At 40.8% G+C, this 9,893-nt stretch overlaps 1 pseudogene; it reads left to right on the forward strand.

Annotated features, from left to right (window-relative positions):
* The first annotated feature begins 2,355 nt into the window (after positions 1-2,355).
* Positions 2,356-9,893, forward strand: part of LOC115873118 — a 10,113-nt pseudogene continuing 2,575 nt past the window's right edge.

The following is a 9,893-nucleotide window of genomic DNA, read 5'->3' on the forward strand; positions in this document are numbered from 1 at the left end:
GTTCCCCTTGATCATGCCCTACCAGGTCTCCCACACCCACCTCCCCACCAATTTGGATCGCTTGTTGTTCCCTTGTCCCTGGGTTTAGTCTTAATGGAAAAACTGCCACATCTTTCTCTCACAGAAGCTGGTGGGTTTGAACAGTGGACCTTTCAGTTAGCACTGGAGCACTTTAACCACTATAACATGATGGCTTCTTAGTTCAGTCAAAAGTTTGGTTGTTCAAAACCATTCATAGGCACCTCAGAATACTGATTTTGTGATCTACTTCTAAAAGGTCAGAAAATGAGGCAGATCGAAAAGGCCCGCCTTGAAAGCCCTGTAGTGTATGCAATTCTAGTACAAGTGGGACTGGGATGAGCTGCAATGAACTAGGAACACCAGGACATGGCTAACCCCCACGTGGGAAGCACACGGTTTGCAGGAGGGTCTCTCGTCTCCTGTGCGCTTCCATTGCAATATCTCCTACCCAGCAGCACCCAAACACTGTCCCCAGATCTCTGGGAACTATGGAGATAACTTCATCCTGGATGAAAACCAATTACTGTCAAATTGACTGGGCTGATGATGGCTTCATACATAGATGAGTAGAACGGTGCTTATGGGGTTTTTAATGGCGAGTTTGGGGAAGTAGATTGTCAAATCTTTCTTCCCAGGGAAGTTGGGTACACTAGAACCTGTGAACTTTCATGAAGTAGCTGACTGTATTAAGTGCTTGCATCACACAGGGACTCCTGAAGACAGGCGTTTCCACTGAAACTTACTACAGGAGTTTGCCCTTCTTGACATAAGTGCTTGCATCACACAGGGACTCCTGAAGACAGGCGTTTCCACTGAAACTTACTACAGGAGTTTGCCCTTCTTGACACAAGGAATGATAGGCACGTGACCTTTCTGAATTGCCAGGGAGGACATTGACAAAAAGGCTCCTGGAGAGGAGGGGTAGAATTAAGGATAGAGAAGGGATGTTATTAAGTAGAGAATGTGTCTGTGCACCTTTGCCAACACTAATTGAGTACCTACTATGTGCCTGGCAGGGGATGCTCAAGACCCAGACATCTAATCAGCGCCCATCACACAGCCCTCTCTGAATGTCAGCAGCCCAATCCTGAGCTTTGTGCTCACTTTCTTTCTTCCTTCTGCTCTTTCTTTCTTAAGCCACCAACAAAACTCTGACCTCTCCCTGCACACACAATGCCAGCAGTCACTCATGCATTAACAACCACCCGGTCCCAAAGGTCGTTTCTATGACAACCCTGGGGTCCTTAATGACCCTGGCAGGCCCATGATTTTGTTTTGTTTGAGAGTGAAGGAATAATAAGTGAGGCTGGCTCTTCAGGACTATCAGCCCTCTCCCTTGGCCCCCCTCCACATGCAGCCCTTCCCGATACACTGTTCATTATCTGGCTGCAGCATCAGCCCCAGAGATGGGGGTGGCAGCCAGCTCTGAAAGACAAGAGGCTGACTGCAGACAAAGAACCTTAAAGGACCAGAGTGTGTTTGCCAACAAGGCAGCCAGGGCTTCATTAATCCCATCACCACTGAGAGAGGGAGCAAAGAACCCAGTCCCTTCCCACCTGGAGTCCAATGACTCTCTGGAGAAGCCCCAGTCAGTGTACAGCTGTTTAGAAAAAGCAACAAGCAGGTTTAGTTGGGAGAGAGGTCTTTCTTTCTAGCCAGGCAGTGCCACTCCCGATGGCGACACCTTTCATTTTAATGTGATGAACTCGATGATTAATGTACAGCCCCAGTAGGTTTCTCAGAACCATCGATGACTTCCAGTGCTGTGGCTTCCCAGCAGATTCCTGTCTGTGGCCTCTGGGTGGAGTGTTGTTACCCACCTTGGAGTTTCCTGGTTAGGTTTGTTGTTGTTGTTGCATCTTGAGCAACTTTGTTGGGAGAAAGATTTCATTGCCTTTCAATCATGAGGCAAACGAACCTCCAGCGTGTCTCACCAATTTTCACATGTAATCTTCATTGCCTGAGTTTTGCTGGAAGACACTAGGAATTATTTTTGTTGTCTGTGCATGACTGAAACCCCCTAGAACAAGTCATTATACTCTTGAAAACAAACAAACAAAACCAAACAAAACCCCTGCTCTTACTAGCCACCTGGTGGCCCAATCAGCTGACTCATTTGACAAACTCTCCCTCAAGCAATTAGCATTTTTATTTCTCCCAACCTGCCTATTAGATAAATTGTGAGATCCCATTTCATGGAAACACATTTTTGTGAGTTAGCAAGTCTCGGCCTATCCCCAAGAAGCAAAAGGAGAAATCTGGAGAAGGGTACAAACAGTTGTGTGATTTAGGCTTATGTTGCTATATTTGACCTGTTAATCACTGACATGGATAATGGGCCTCAGCTGTGGTGGGAAAACCCTGGGTAAGAGCCCAGGCAGGTTTCTTCTTTGCTGTAATCTTGGGCAAGATTATTTGGCCATTCAACAAGCAGTTACTCTCAGCACCTCTCTGAATTCACACACCTAGTCACCCATACATGATGCTGCTTTTAACAGGGCTGCCCATCTCGTGTCTGCCTCTCTGATGGCAGTTTTTCCTCTGTCAATAAGAGACTTGATCCACATCAGAAACAGAAAACTCCAGAGTCTCAGGGACCAGCAACCAGTGTGGCTGAGGGTCTAAGGTCAGTCTGGTGGTGAGGACTTTGACAAACTGGAAGCCCTATAGCCCATCGAAGTGCACGGTAGCTGATGAGCTCCACCAAACAATGCCAGGCTGGAATGAGGACACAGTACTGCCCACATTCGGAGTTCTCGACAGCTTTAAGAGAAAACAGAACTCAGAATTTTTGTTAATGTGAACTTTGTAGAACTTAAAATTTTGTGAATTAATTCTGAATGTAGTTGTTGTTGGATGCCACGAGGTCAGTTCCTAGTCACAGCGACCCTGTGTTCATAGAGCAAACACAGCCCGTCCGGGGTCACGCTCCCAGGTGGTGTTGTGGCCTCGCCTATCATTGCAGCCACTGTGTCAATCCGTCTGGTTGAAGATCTTCCTCTTTTTTGCTGCCCCTCCACTTGACCAAACATGTTGTCCTTCTCCAGGGACTGATCTTTCTTGACACCTTATCCAAAATACACGAGACAGTGTCTTGCCATCCTTGCTTCGAAGGAGCATTCTGACTGTACTTTTTCCAGAATAGATTTGTTTTCTCTTTTGGAAGTACATGGTACTTATAATGTACTTTGACTAGCACCATAATCCAAATGCATTGGTTCTTCATTGGTCTTCCTTATTCAATGTCCAACTTTTACATACATGTGAGGCATTTGAGTGTACCATGGCTTCGGTCAGATGCACCTTAGTCCCAAAGTAGCATCCTTGCTATTCAACACTTTAAACAGGTGTTGTACAGCAGATTTACCTAATACAGTACATTGTTTGAATATTACAAACACAATTACGTGAAGCATGTGGTCCCAATGCTTCCAGTTTGCAACTTTTGGCCCTACATCAGCGGTTCTCAACCTGTGGGTCATGAGCCCTTTGGGGGTCGAACGACCCTTTCACAGGCTTTTCCTAAGATCATCGGAAAACACATATTTCTGATGGTCTTAGGAACTGAGACACCACTCCTCTATCCATCCAGGAGGATCCACCCACATGCAGATACACCCACATATGAGTGCCCGGCATAAAGACTGTTACCCATGCTACACCGTACTTCAAGACAAACTTTCATGTATTTGTCATTCGAAATAAATATTTCAAATTATATATTTTCACAATATTTCCCAATATATAATTACATATTGTTTTTGTGATTAATTACTATGCCTTAATTATGTTCAATTGGTAACAATGAAAATACATCCTGTATATCAGATATTTACATTATGATTTATAACAGTAGCAAAATGACAGTTAGGAAGTAGCAATGAAAATAATTTTATGGTAGGGGGTCACCACCATATGAGGCACTGTATGAAAGGGTTGCAGCATTAGGAAGGCTGAGAACTACAGTTCTAGACTATGCTATTCAAAATATGGTCAGATGATCAGCTGTATCAGCCCTCCCTGGAAACGTGAGAAGGAAGAATCTCAGCTCAATCTAAGCAATTAGTACTGATGGTAAAATCTTGGACGCACTACAGCCATCAGCATCTGCTGTCCACACTTGTTACATAAGGCATTTCCTCTGTTCTCTTGTGCATACTTTTGACTACATATCAAGGTAAATGAATGGTCAGTTAAGAATACAGGAGATCAATAGAGGTCTGATAGAGACTGATGGGACTCCCAAGACACTTTCCCCTTGACAGCCTTCAAGCGTGGAGCTGAACCCACCTTTGGGGGGTCATCTTGCCATCAAATCACAGACAGACCTACAAAGTGCATAATAGCACAAGGGAGGGGTGTCCTCCTTAGTATAATCACCTGCATGAGATCCAAATGACCAACCTTGCCAGAAAACAAAGCTCCGAGGTCAGGAGGGAGAGGAGGCATGGAAACGATGAACCCAGAGAAGTGGAAGAGTACTGCTACAGTAAGAGAATGGAAAGTACTGTCACAAAACCAAATGTGTACACATTATTGAAGGGAAAGTTTGTTGTGTAAACTTTCACCCAAACTAAAAGTTTAAAAAACAAGTACAAGAGACCAAAGAGCATAGACATCCTTGGGGCCTTGGGACTCACCAGGCACAAACTGTCCCTCAAACAGGAGAAGAGTTATGCCATTCCAGATCATTGTTTTACTTCTCATTGCCATTGAGTTGGTTTTCAGTCGTGGCGATTCATGTACACGATGTTATTTGATTCTTTTCCATCTTAGTAAACACTGGTAAGTTTGAGGCCATTGTTGCAGCCAGGGCACATTTTGAGCACCTTCCAATCTCGTTGCTTATCTTCCAGTCCTGTACCAAACAATATTCTGATGGGATACACAGGGTTTTTACTGACTAGTTTCTTGAAGTAAATCAGCAGGCCTTTCTTGCTAGTCTATCTTACTCTAGAAGCTCCACTGAAATCTGCACATAATGATGAGCCTGCTGCTATTTGAAATACCAGTAGCATAGCTACCAGCATCATAGCAACACTAGAGTTCCCAGATCATGACAAACTTGGGCAAAGGGCTATTGATTCTCCCTTCTCTAGAAAATGAGACTGTTTATTCTCATAACTAATTCATATTTTCTCAGATCTAATTTTCTTAGAATCTACATTCCTGGACAGAGCTGACCATTGTTTCCTGAAAGTTCCTTCTCCAAGAGATCCCTGATATGATTCACTATCCTGATCTGTAATCAGATTTTGCTAGAGCCTTCTCTGTCTTCTCTTGTGCTGATCTGTCCTTCTCTAGCATACTAAATGTGAACTGTGCCAGGATTCTTCTTTATGTTGTCTAAAATTCTTTCTTCTATAGGGTTTAAATCACCCCATTCTCACAGTTTTAGCCTCAACTTTTCTAGCTGCTTGAGGCCACCCTAAGCTAGAATAAAACATTACCTTTCCACCAAGTCTCATTCTGTTTCTGGTGTATGATTTCATTTAGTGGCCTGGTTTCATTGGCCAGAAATTAATTGAATCCTAGCTTGGGTCAGGTGCATCTTAACCTTAAATTAAATTTTTTTTTCTATTTTAGAATTTTTAAGAGATCTTTTGTAGCAGATTTTCACAATGTGTTATTCGATTTCTTGAATGCTGTTTCCATAAACATTTATTTCTTACCCAGCTAAATAAAACTGACAACTTCATTTTCTTCTTCTGGTGTTAACACTAGGGAGATGAGTAGAAAGAGACCTGAGAAGGGCCCTAGGCTTCTGGTCTTGGTTTGCTGCCATCACTTGTCCCACATATCAAACACTGAACCATGGTGCCTGATACTCTGTGTTGGAATAGGCATGCTTGGATTTTGGCCGCAACTGTAAATTCTGTCTTTATTTTTATTTTGCTAATAAAATCTTTCAATATTGCAACTGGGAGCTTGATTTTTCCCCCCCCAATTCTTTCATCTTGAGAAATGCTGAACATGTTTTCCCTTTAGATTCTCTCACCCACGATCTTGCATAGTTCATTATAATATTTACTTTTTCTTGCCTTTTCTTACTTTTACACTTTAGGTAAAACTTCTACATCAGTTCGATTGTTCTAACTCTGTTGGTCTTTCTCTACTGATCCAAATACTTTTGTTTTAAATCATATCTGTTGCTTAATATGTAATAATCATCCCTTTGAATTAAACCACAAAAAAACAAGAAACAAAAAATACCTGTCAATTTGTCTTACTGTGGTGGTTTTCATGTTTCAGTGGCGCCAGATTTTCAAATACTAAGAGTCCCCCATAAAAGACAGGTTTCAATGGAGCTTCTAGACTAAGATAAATTAGAAAGAAGGAAGGAGCAGTCCATTCTTAAAAAATTAACCACTGAAAACCTTATGAATAACAGTGGGACATTGTCTGGCAATGCTAGATGAGACCCTAAGGCTGGATGACACTCAAAAATATACTGGAAAAGAAGGGGTGCTGCCTCAAAGTAGAGTTACCCTTAATGACGTAGTTGGACCAAAGTTTTCTGGACCCATTTTCTGACATGACATGGCTCAAAATTAGACGAAACACCAAAACATACATTTGTAATCATAATGTAGACAGTACAAAGGAAAATTGGAAGTCATAAAAAATTAAATGGAATGCATAAAGAATATCCTTGGCATCAATGAACTGAAATGGACCATTGTTGGCCATTTAAAATCAGAGCCTCAATATTACTATGTTGGGAGTGACAAGCTGAAGAGGAACGGTGTCACATTCATTGTTAAAAAGAGCATATCCAGATCTGCCCTGAACAGTCAGGGATACGATCTACATACCTATCAGGAAGACCAGTTGGTATGACTATTTTTCAAATTGACACACCAAACATTAATTCCAAAGATGAAGAAATTAAATATTTGTACCAACTTCTGCAATCCAAAATGATCAAACATACTATTATGGTGGACTAATTACAATTATTACTGTGAAAGTTGGAGACAAAAAAGAAAAATGATAATTGGGAAATGTGCCCTTGGTGACAGAAATGACCCCAGAGATAGCATGATATGCTTTTTCAATATCAACAGCTTATTCATTGCAGATACTTGTTCATGATAACTGTACATGTAGACTTCACTGGACCAGATACACAGAAATCAAATAAACTACAACTGTGGAAAGAGATGATGGTGAAGGTCAACATCACCAGTAAAAACAATGCGGAGGATGACTACAGAACAGTTCATCATATTAAAGTTCAAGCTGGAACTGTTAGAAAATTAAAAAACAAATCCACAAGAACCAAAATAGGACCTTAAGTATATTCCATCTGAATTTAGAGATCATCTCAAGAATGAATTTGATGCATTGAAAACTAATGACAGAAGATCAAACCAGCTGTGGAATGAAATGAATAACATTTTACATGAAGAATAAAAAGTCATTGCAAAGATCAGAAAGAAAGGAAAAGCCAACATGGATGTCAGAATAGGGTCTGAAATTTGCTCTTAAATGTAGATTGCTAAAGTGAATTTTAAAAAAAGATGTCATAAAAGAGTTGAACAAAATATCTCAAAGGCAAGAAAAAGTAAAGTATCATAATGAACTATGCAAGATCACGGGTTGGAAAATCTAAAGGGGAAAACATGTTCACCATTTCTCAAGATGAAAGAATTGGGGGGAAAAAATCAAGCTTCCAGTTGCAATATTGAAAGATTTTTATTAGCAAAATAAAAATATAGAGTAAAGACTACAAACTTTTTACAAAATAATACTCAATGTAAAAACAAACAAACAAGAATACAACTGGATTAATAGACAACATCATGACAAATAAGAAAAAAAATGAAGATGTCAAGGATTTCATTTTACTTGGATCCACAATCAATGCTAATGGAATCAGCTGTCAAGAAATCAAACAACATGCTTCACTGAGCAATTATGCTACACAATACCTCTTTACAAATTTGAAGAGAAAATATGTCACTTTGAGGTTTAGGGTGCATCTGAGCTAAGTCATGGTATTGTCAATTAGCATATATGTATTTGAAAGCTGAACAACAAATTAGGGAGACTGGAGAAGAACTGGTGCAATTGAATTATGGTTCTGGGGAAGACCACTGAAAGCATTATGGATTGTGAGCTCTGATGGCATAGTGGTTACATGTTGGTCAGCAGTTTGAAACGACCAGAATCTCCACAGGAGCAAGACGGGGCTTTCTACTTCCATAACCAGTTACAGTCTCAGAAACTCACAGGGGTAGCTCCACCCTGCCCTATATGGTCACAATAAGTGGCATCAACTTTATGGTACTGAGTTTGATTTATAGACTGCCAGAAGAATAAACAGATGTATCTTGGAAGAATGACAGCCAGGATGCTCCTGAGAAGGGAGGATGGTGAGACATCTCCTCTCAAGCACTTTGTATATGTTATCAGTAGGACCAGTCCCTGGAAAAGAACATCATATTTGGTGAAGTAGAAGGTCAGAGAAAAAGAGCAACACCTTCCATAATGTGGATTGACCTGGTGGTTGTAAAACTGGACTCAAATATAACCACGATGGTGACAATGAAGCAAGACTGCATGGTTTTGTTCTGTTGTACATAGGGTCAGAGTTGACTTGGTGACACCTAACTACAGCAACGTGTGCAAAATATTGAACAAAGCAGGAAACAGTAAAATCAGATGAAAAAAATAGTCACTGTGCCAAATATAATTAGTCTATGTTCAACTAGCTCATAGGATAGCAGATGATCAAGAGCTGATGGTATTGAAAGATGAATTCCAAACTCCACCAAAGCCTTAGGAATTGACAGATGTCAATCAAAATAGAATTTTCAGCAAATGGTTGTAGTGCTTATTTTTCTATGCCAGGACATTTGGAAGACAGCTACCTGGCCAATGCCTGGAAGAGACTTGTTTTTGTGTCTATTACAAAAGAAAAGTGATCTAATAACATGCAGAAACTACCAAATATTATTAATATCTATGCTGAACCAAATTCTCACCATTGAGTTGATGCTGATGCATAGTGACCTTCTAGGACAGGGTCAAACTGTGCCTATTGGCTTCTGATACAGTTACTCTTTATGGGAGTAGAAAGACCCATCTTTCTTCTGTAGAGTGGCTGATGGTTTCAAACTGCTGACCTTGCAGTTAGCAGCCCAACGTGTAATCACTACCCCATCACATACAAATAGCATTTTGCTGGATATAAGGGATAGAGAGCAATCTGGAGCAACGCAGCAAGATGGACTCGGGATTCTGTTGAGAAACATGTGCCGGACAGGGTAACAGGAAAGCAGCAGCAAAAAGAAGCAGCTACTGAAACAGCTGAAATTTGCAGAATGCCTAGGAAGAAGGGTGGACATGAGCGAGCTAATTTGGAGGCAATAAAGCTTTGGAGAAAAAGATGAGTAACAGAAATCCTTGGATTTAAAGATGATGTTGTTATTGGATTTATATTCAACAAGCTGGAAGTGAAGAATCCAGATTCCAAAATGATTCAAATTAACCTGACTGGAGTTTTTAAAATTATTATTATTAAATAATTTTAATGGGGACTCTTACATCTCTTATCACAATTCACCCATTGTGTCAAGCACATTTGTACATATGCTGCCATCATCATTTGCAAAGCATTTTCTTTCTACTTGAGCCCCTAATATCAGCTCCTCATTTTTCACCGTCCCTCCCTCATGAACCCTTGATAAGTTATAGATTATTATTTTCATATCTTACATCATCCTCTGTCACCCTTCACCCACTTTTCCATTGTTTGTCCCCCTGGGAGGAGGTTATATGTCTATCCTTGTGAGCAATTCCCCCTTTCTTCCCCATCCTTCTCCTAATCCTCCTGGTATCTCTACTATCATTGTTTGCCCTGAGGG

This window comes from Echinops telfairi, unplaced genomic scaffold (genome assembly GCF_000313985.2).
Source record: "Echinops telfairi isolate 266 unplaced genomic scaffold, ASM31398v2 ScPeMD7_7462;HRSCAF=8500, whole genome shotgun sequence".
Lineage (NCBI taxonomy): Eukaryota > Metazoa > Chordata > Mammalia > Afrosoricida > Tenrecidae > Echinops > Echinops telfairi.